The following is a 10,387-nucleotide window of genomic DNA, read 5'->3' as shown; positions in this document are numbered from 1 at the left end:
TCCCTCCTCTTTTCAAAAAACAGGAAAGCTTTGTTCAACTGACAGATACGTCTTCCTTTTCTCCCATGGTCGGCATACACAAAAGCATTGTGGGTAAGCAGGGTGCAGTGATGTGTTTGATCACCTGCCTCATGCTTGAGCAGGAACAGAAAAAGGCTCCAGATCTACTGTTCTGTGCTCTGCTATCAGCCCTGCGATAATCACAGATTGGTTTATCTGCAGAACCTTCTCTCTCTCCAGGGTTTGATCTGATCTCTGACAGCTCCTGATGAGGGAGTTCGGTGTCATGGCTGCTTTGATCCCTCACTATCTCTAGAGAGAGGAGCTATAGCTAAGGCCACTGAGAAGAGCTGAGCACAGGTCCTGTGATATTATCTGAGGTCAGATGTAAGGAATCGGTGAGTCTCACTCGTTCTACTGGTCTCTCTCTTTTGAATTCTCACACATATCTCGCTGGAGTCGAGAGGTTGCGACTGATCGATTCCCTGCAAATAGCTCATTGACATGACAAATGTAACGTCTGCATTGATGAGGCTGTTTGGACAAAGAGTTGCTGTGGTAATGTGACAGTGATGGTGGTGTGGAGTGGAGTCACATTTGATCATATGACCAACAGAGATGGAAAATCAGTGTGACATGAGATCATGTTTATTATCATCTCGAGAAAATCATTTTGAATTTTCAACCCATGAAGTGAAAATTCACCTTCCTATAAATTATTTACAAATGAATTGGATGATCAGGAAAATGATTTTTCACAAAGATGAAAAGAGCTGGTTTTATTTGCTCACAGAAACGTCATGTAGCAGTTCTCACTCTTTTTTTTTTTTAAATGTGTTTATTAATTTTCAATAAGCAGACATACAAAAGACAAGACTAGACAAACTAATAAAACAACAAGAAGCTGGAAACAACAACAGAAAAATCAAAAACCCAAACAGAAGGATCAGTTCCAGATAGATGTGACAGGTAGATTATACAGTATAGAATGAGATACAGTGGGAGCCGAGAAAGAAGAGAAACCAAAAAGGGAAAAAAAAAGAAAAAAAAGAAAAAAAAAAAACCCAACAACCCAGAAACAAAAATTTTATACAAATGCCCTTATCAGTATAGCGGAGATGTTTACATTAATATAGTAAGGAAATGGTCTCCATATTCTTTCAAAGGCATTAGTTTTGGAGTGCAAAAGACAGGTAAGGAAGTCCAGAGGTATGTACTCCATTATTGTCCTGTGCCATCCCACCACTGAGGGGGGTTTATCTGAGATCCAGTGCTGTAGAATATTTTTCCTGGCACAGAATGACATAACATTATACAATTTCTTCTGGTACATATCAGTCACACGATCACTGGGAAGACCCACAAGGAGAGAAACCGGGTCGAGATCGAGGTCCTTCTTCAGAACCTTTTGCATTTCAAATAAGACATCACTCCAATAATTTTGTATTTTCACACAGGACCAGAAACAGTGAGTAAGATCACCAATTTCTGTCTTACATTTAAGACAGAATGGAGAGACATCCTTCCTGTATTTGGAGAGACGGTTTGGACCAACATGTGCTCTCTGCAGTATCTTAAATTGCATCGCTCTTGTCCGGTTACAAACAGTTATTCTTCTCGCATTATCCCAGATGTCCTCCCACATCTCCTCAGTAATCACAACACCCAGTTCCCTCTCCCAGACCACCCCCAGCATCCGAGCACTGAGATTTGAGCTGTCTCTCAGACCGGTATAAAAGTTTTTAATGGAAGCATGGCCCTGAGAGAGAAGTACTTGTTTCTCTATCTGTGTGACATTCGTATCAGCAAGCAGAGATGTGTCCTTTACAATAAAATCTCTCACCTGAAAGTAACGAAAAAGATCATTTCTTGATATGCCATATTTTTCCATAACTTGACTGAAAGACATGAGGGTAGGACCATCAAAGAGATCACCCAGGGAAGAGATACCCCCAGCTACCCAGCCTCTAAAAGCCCCATCCAAGGTTCCCGGGCGAAAAGTTCTCACTCTTTATTGTATATCAGTGTAATCCTGTCAAATTCCCCTGGTTCAACTGTCTGAAGTTAAAGTGAAGCTGGTTGATTAGAACATACATTCATCCATTCATTAGCCAAACAGCTTATCCTTCAAAGGGGGGCTGGAGCCAATCCCAGCTGACATTGGGGCGAGGGGGTGGGGGTGGGGGGGGTGTTGTAGACCGTGGACGGGTCGACAACCATCCACACTCACAATCACACCTACGGGCAATTTAGAGTCAATTGGACCTGGCGGGTTCAAACCCAGAGCCTTCCTGCTGTGAGGTGACAGCGCTAACCGACAATGCTAACCACTGCACCACCGTGCTGCCCTTACAATATATAGTATAAGAGTCATTACTTCAGTGCACAGTGACTGTTGTAGTTGATCTGAAAAATGATAGTTAAGTTGACAAATGATGGTCTAATTGAAAATATCTTACAGGGTCAGTGAGGACATTTAGGACGTTCAGCTAATTAACAGACTGAGACAATGTTGTTTTGGAGAATGACCTGAAGCATAGTGAGTCAGCTTTTAAATATAAAGGTCAGTGTGTAGGGTTAGTAAGCAGTAAGAGTGGCTGAGCTTTAGTTTGACATGTGTTTTGTTTGACCATGTGTCATAGTCAAGAGTCAGGAAGCAGCTCAGAGCTGTGATCAGCTGCTCTGCTGTGTCAGTCCATTAGCACCCACCCTCCACCACCACCACCCACTGCCCTGCTGTCTTTGGCACTGTGACAGCTCTACAGGTGACCTAATGTAATATGATTAATATATTATGATGCTCATCATATTTACAAGGTGGATCTGATCATGTGATAATCTGTACCTGCTTCCTCACATCAGGACAGTTGATGTTCTCTGCTGTAAAGCTTAAAATATTACAGTGAACCTCTCTATCATGTGACTAATTAACTATTTTAGGAAAAGACTATTTTGTGGCCATAATGCTGTGGAAAGCCTTGGGGTATGCTGGAAGAGAACAGATTAGCACATTAGCGGTGTAGCGGCTGAATGAAGACCTCTGGCTCTGCCTCAGGCCCTGCTGGCTATTAAAGCAACGTCTGCTCACTGATGTCAGCAGATAATCCAGCTCCTTTTGCCTGAAATACTAACACTGTAACATCAAACTATCCCACTCTGTGTTTTTGTTTTTTTTTGTATAATAATTGATTTATTCCCTCAGAGCACTGAAAATGGACGTGACATTGTTTCAGTCCACTGTCCACTGTCTCATCCCAGAGTTATAAGAGTTCACACAGAGCTCTCTCAGTCGCCCTCCTCTCTGCCCTCTGGGCCTTTATGCAGCCACAAATGAGAACCCACAAACACGCAGTGTCTTTTAAAGTGCTCCTCTTTCTCTCCAGGATATTGACCCTGCCGGTTAAGTTCTGGTCGGCTGTTCTCTGCAGAGATGTTAGGACTGTCAAAGGAAATATACGGTCCTTGTCGGGAACCCAGGTGTGCTGAGGCAAACTGTTAAATTTGGTCATTACTCTTGTAATAGTGCTTTTATGGTTTGTTCGCAGGGGTCATGTGTGTAACTGCCACAGCAGCTCTCTGTTGAAAGCTCTGCAGACAGACACGTAGGCATCAGTTGTCAGAAGGATCATATTAAAGCAGCTTCCTACGTCCTCAGACCAGGCTGACGCTGCCGCTCCCACAACTGACAGATTAGAGTTTTAAAAAGGTCAACGAAAAAAGATCATTCTTTCCTTGGAAAAAGAATAAACATACTCAATACACACCAAGGCTCCTTAGGCATGTTTTTTGTGTGTGTGTGTGTGTGTGTGTGTGTGTGTGTGTGTGTGTGTGTGTTGCACACAGCAACATATGCACGTATGTTTTGATTTGTATGTGCTGGGCTGCTGGAGGCAGGACCAGGGGGAGGAGGCAGCAGTTGTAACGGTTTTTTGATGTAGATAAATGGCTTACAGATGGTCCACTCAATATATTCAAATGGGATATAAAAATAGGGGAGGGGCTATCAATACAGGGATGGTTCTAGTTGTGGCATCATGTGACTAGAATGCATTGATCAGTCTACCAACCAGACACAACTGAAGTGCCACATATTCAAATGTCAGGGAATGGTTTGTAAAACACTGGTCAGATCTAATGACAGTGATAACACAGGTGGAATAATACTGAACTTCAGCATTTGGCTGTTTGATCTACGTGTAAAGTTCAAGTGACAATGACATTAAAACAACGATAAACAAAAAGAACTTCATTCAGGCTGTAATTAGGTACTTTGTGTTGACAGTTACAGTGTAAGAGATCAATACAAAAACCTTGAATATACAAACAAATACAAAACCATCAAATAACAAAGGATAATACGAGGATATCCACTTGTGACAATAGCCCTAGGTGTTGGTATTACAACTCTGTAAGATCCAGCAGTCTGGACAGTTTATGAGTAAGGAGATAATCCTCTTCATCAGCATCACAGTCTGCAGGCGACATCCTCCAGGAATATCCTGTAACACATTCCAGACCAGAATGTTCGACCCGTCTAAATTGTATTTACCCACATTTCCCCTTTAACACTGGGCTAGAAAAGAAAACCAAATGCGATTATGCACGTGAGAATTAATCCGGAGATGAGCACAGGGTAATGTATGGTAATTATCCAACAGGATATTCTTACATAGCGATTAGCATATCAGGGAGGCCAGACAGGGATGGGAGGGTGGACTGAGAGGAAGAGAAGGACACAGCTGCTGATAAGGAGCCCAGTTTGTTTTTTCTGTTGATGAAAAATGTGGATAGTCTGGCTACAGGCATGTACTCACTCTGTTCCCCTCTATCTGACGCGCACACACACACACACACTGCCTCAAGACTGCCCTCCTGTAAAAGCCTATAGGCTTGTTCAGGTTGGAGGACTTGTTGCAGCCTCAGATGTGAATAGAGACACACACACACACACACACACACACACAACACACGCACACATACGCAGACAGAATAAACATACTCAATACACACCAAGGCTCCTTAGGCATGTTTTTGTGTGTGTGTGTGTGTGTGTGTGTGTGTGTGTGTGTGTGTGTGTTCCTATGCACCACAGGTTTTCATATTTTATGTGCATCTAATAAAAATAATTTAGAACAACAGGTTAATCAAAATAAACTTTTATCACGTTTAGTAAATCAATTAGCAATGCATGGATTCTCTTTTAATGGTGCAGTAAAGTGTCAGGTGACATGAAGGAAGGCAGAACTATACACAGTGACTTTAGTGCAAAGAAGAGACGACGGTGATTTCACTAATGACTATGTGATGCTTTGACTGAGTGACTGATGATTTGATTAAAGGCCTTAAAGGATCGTTCATCTGTCGCTGTGATCTTACACCTGGAAATGTCATTTCAGCTGTATTTATTGTTAGCTGCTCTGTGAGCTAACGCATACTGAGGCGCAGGATGTGAAGTAAAATATCAACATGTTTGTTTTTATTGCTGATGTCAAAGTGAGTTGTTCTTTGAAAATCATATTGTATGTCTTGTTGTTTCTCCACAGCATCAGTATCTGTATTTATGATTTTTTTTACTATCACTACAAACGAGTTCTAAGCTGTATTATCATTTGTTTTTTTTGTTCAGTTTTTTTTTTCCTCTGCCCTGAAAGCTCATCGCACAACGTGACCATGAGCCACTGTATCAATTCTGGGTTTGGTATTTAAGTGTAATCAGCCATGTAGGACACCAGCTTGCCAAGAAGCCGGAGCCTTTGTGAGACGCCCATCTGTTTAGTGCATTGGGACGAGCCCAGTCCCAAAGAGCTGCTGGAATGAAAGGGGTGAGAATGAGAAGGCCCAGTTGAAAAGACAAGGGTGGGCGGCAGCATCAGGACACAGTCTGTCTGCGGCACTCCTGCAGTCCACTCTTATTCTAATGCAGCATCTACGTCTTCCCCTGCGTGCATACGACTCAGAGATCAGAGGCTGACAGATGCAGCAGGGGAAGCAGACTGGGATGTCTGACACATGTCCATCCTTTCATCCATGCAGTCTGTGTGCCCCCCCCCTTAAGCTGTTTGGCTAATATTTTCGTATTGACTCGCCAGTGTACATACTAAGCAGCCGTGGTGACCTCTTAGCGGGACATATCTGTGGAAGTGCAGATCGATTCATACAGTGGGGCTCCGTGTTGTCAGTCTGCAGTGGATGGGCTGGGCAGAGTGGGAGCAGGTGATAAACTGCTACAGGCTCGTCAAACCATTTCAGTAAGAGTCGTGACCCTACTGCAGCAGGGCTGATTATCCATCAGCCAGGGCTGCTGGGTCTGAGGGCCTCAAGCCTCCGCACTCCAGCCTGAAACATATCACCCCTGCCTGAGATCCCAGCAGCCACCGAGGAGATGATGATAATCAGACAGCAAACACAAAAACATTGTGTTTTTTATTTGTCTTCTGCATTAAAACTATGTTTAAAAATGAGTTTAATTTCTTCTAATGCATTCTCCTCTTGTTATTATCAGTATTATTATCATTATAACACATGTGCTACTATAAATCAGTAGTGTCAGAAACATAAACAGATGAACAGTGGCTGATGCCTGCTCTTTAAATTTACAACTTTTACTCTGAATTCTAGTTTTGAAAGGGGATTGAAATATAATATAATATAATTTATTGAAATATATATACTGCTATAGATTGGTAATTTCACAGTGTTATAAATGTATCATAATTCATGTATCAAAGACCTTTAGTAAAAAAGCTAAAGCCTGAGATGTGCGGCAGGTGACCTGCTTGTGAGAGACTTGGCATGTGTTGCGTTGAAAACAGCCCTTTTCCTTGGGTGGAAGGACCATATGCCCCCAAGCTCCAGCAACCCCCCATCCCTGTCCCTCCACTTCCCCCCAAACATACACACAAGCACGCTCCTTTCTATCAACACAGCCGGCGCCCCCACCCCCGGCCACTCCTGATAACTGACAGCAGCTGCATTGATGAGCACAATGCGTGGGCCGCGGCAGCTCAGCTGGGCTCACTCCCCACTTGACACTGGGTTGACCTCTGGCATGTGAGTCGTCCTCCCCAAAGGCTGCTCTGCCTGTAGCCTGACACACTGTCTCTCTATCTGCAGTCCACACACTCATCACTCCCGGGCAGGACACACACCCAACAATGGAGCATCCTCAGGTCAGCCTGGTCAATTAAATTCAACTTGAGGACAAATGATCAGGAAATCATGGACAGGAAACGACACACTGCTCTGCACAGCTGAGAATTCAGAAATATTCACAACAAAATCAACGTTTGCTTGTTGACTCATAGATAGTCTTGACACACACACACACACACACACACACACACACACACACACACTCATACACAGTGTGTGTGCACAGGCAGCATCAGTGGTGGATTCAGTATGGATGAGCATGATAGGCTTGTAATAGCTCTCCTCCCTGAGGGAGTGATGACACCAAAGAAACTAAACAGAAGTTGATGCTGTGACAGAGTGGGGGGTGGGGGTGGGGGGGTGAGGGGTGGGGGCGGGGATCGGGCTCCCCTCTGCCATTCAGCTCCTTTACAACTTTACAAAATAGCCTTTTAATTTGCTGCAGCGTCTGGGGTGTCTGAATTGTGCCCGCATCAATCACCATCATCACTGGGGCTGGGGGCCCTCCGTCCCTTGGGGGCCTCTCACTGAACGACCCCTCAGGCAGATCACTCTCTCTTCCCTGCTGTGGGGTAGGTTTCCCTCTCCTCTTCTTCACTCATGCAGACAATGTGACACTGCTTGAACTCCACCACTCGCTGCTATCATTTCACCAGCTCTGGATAATCAGGTGTGGTGCATGAAATGAGCGTCTCCCCGCTGCAGCGCGGCTCTGACTAATCCACAATAGTTTCTGATGATGTTCAGCAGGACTGATTTCTCTCTTTTCACAATCGCTGTTTGATTATACACACGGGAGTTTTTACATTAACTTAATATGGCCCACTCTCTCTGGGAGGCTCTAGGATAATTTCACACTGAGCTGTTCCATCTCCACTCCCTCTGTGCCCCTCTGACAGGGCCAGAGCAAACCATCAGTAATGTCAGTCCATAGGTGTTGGACTGATGAAGCTGCACATCTGCATGAGACCACATCCCTGATGTGACATTTTGTTTCCTAGTGTCAGATGGGAGGTAATTAAATGTGATGGGAAGAATCTGACAGTCCCTCTGAATTCTTCCGTGCTACCTGCATTACGCTCGTTGAGTCAGGCACACACTGTCCAAACACTGAACATGTCCCACTGAGCTGCTCCACGTCTCAGACGAGTGAAGACGCTACAGGTGGAAACTGCTTTAACACTGCTTACAGATGTTTGTGTTTTTACCACATACCATGTTACAATCTGACCACTGAACTACAAACTAAAGCAGAGTAATACATAAATCCTACCATTATGAAGTTATTGTTACAAATGACTGTGTTCAAAATTTCAGTGTGAACCGTTGGGCAGAAGATGCATCACCTCTGATCAGACTGTGATTTGTCAATACACACAGTTAATTGTGCTTAAATTCGGCTTTGTTGGCTCATTATCAGTTTTACACTAGACTTACATTGAATACATGTATTATGTATAATTATTATAATTATAATTGTAATTAGAAGAAGCTATTTGAAAAGTTCTACTTTAACTGAGCGCTGCAGACGCTCAGTGAGGTGAAACGAGGTCAACACAGGTCACATGTGTTCTACCAAGCGGTTAAAGAAAGTCAAAATGGGAGAAAACTGCATCTTTAATTTGAAATAAGAGAGATAATAATGATGCTTCATGGCTGATTGTTTGCCAAGTATAATCCTCCTCCTGGTCTCAAGGCAGTTATTACTACTATCACTGGCGTTATGTGAGGTTCTGATTGGATGGTGAGACCCTGTGTTTTGCAGCAGGGAGCTCTTTGAGCCGCCACATGTATTAATCATGTCAGATTGTGTGTTGAGGTGTTTTCGTGTCGTCTATAACTTTCCCTTTCCACCGCTGCCTAATCAGTTTTAATTGACTTTAATTAGCATCAAGTAATTAATTTTGTTTTCCACAAATTATTTGTATGAATATTCCCCAGTGGGTGGCCTCGCTCATCTCGTTAGGGCCAATTAGCTACAATTAACAAATACTAATGACATGCTTTTTTCATTCCAAAACAAACAGTGTGGCTCCTGCCAGATTCCAGTGCTGCACTGAGACCTCTTGTGTGTTGGAGTGGTGCTGGGGGCCAGCGCACTGGGCCAGGCTCTAATCAACACCTCTCATGGAGAAACACAAACCCAGAAGGAGACACTTATCCACACAATTCACACTTAGTGCACCACAGAGATAATTACTTTCCCCTCTGCTCTGCTCAGTGTCACCCACTGTTACGTTTAGACGCCTGAGACCAGATTTAAGAAACTGAGAGGATGTATGAGACGTCTTCAGCATTCACTCTAATTGTGTCTGAGAGCATCACATTTATACATTGTCATTGTTCATAGTTCACATGAAGAGAAGCTCTGACAGCTGGATGTGACTGACTGGAGACAAAAAACTAAAAGAAGCTTCAATTGTTCACTGGAAGGTTTCTGCTCATGATTTCATGTCGTTTTATTCATTTTAAAAAGCATGAGTGTTGGAGTGTTTTCCATGGAGCATGATGGAAGAATCCATCCAAAAGTAGACCCGCTATGAGCCCACTGCAAATATGAGCTGTATCCAATAAAATCAGAGGTGGAAAGTAACGAAATACATTTACTCACATTACTGTATTGAATACTTTTTTTGTGTATTTTGTATTTTTTAAGTACAATTTAAAATCGGTATTTTGTATTTTACTTGAGTACGTTTTGACAGTATTATTGTAGTTTACAGTAGTTTTGTACTTAGTTACTTTATAAATCCTATCCGTTACTGAGTAAAAATAACAATTCAACCAACAGGGGAAAAATATGCACCAGAACCATAGACAGTAAACCAATGGCCAGAACCAACAGTGACAAATGATGACGTGATTAGCACTGTGAACATAGAGGGCGCGCGCGGACAAGCTAGGTTAGTGGGCACGAAGTCTTTAGTCTACCCTCACATCCCACACAAAGAAAGTAACTAAGTAACTTTTACTTAAAGTACATTTCAAATGAACTACTTTTTACTTTTACTTGAGTACATTTTCAGATGAGTACTTTTACTTCTACTTGAGTAATATTTCATCAAAGTATTGGTACTTTTACTTGAGTACAATATTTTTGTACTTTTTCCACCTCTGAATAAAATGAGTTTGTAAACTGGTAAATGCTGTTTTGTAATAAAAACCATGTAATGTCATAAATTTGGGGGAAAGATGTTCCTGTTCATGAGGTGAATTAATTGTGGTTATTTCTCTG

This window comes from Seriola aureovittata, chromosome 15 (genome assembly GCF_021018895.1).
Source record: "Seriola aureovittata isolate HTS-2021-v1 ecotype China chromosome 15, ASM2101889v1, whole genome shotgun sequence".
Lineage (NCBI taxonomy): Eukaryota > Metazoa > Chordata > Actinopteri > Carangiformes > Carangidae > Seriola > Seriola aureovittata.
This window is presented reverse-complemented; position numbering follows the sequence as displayed.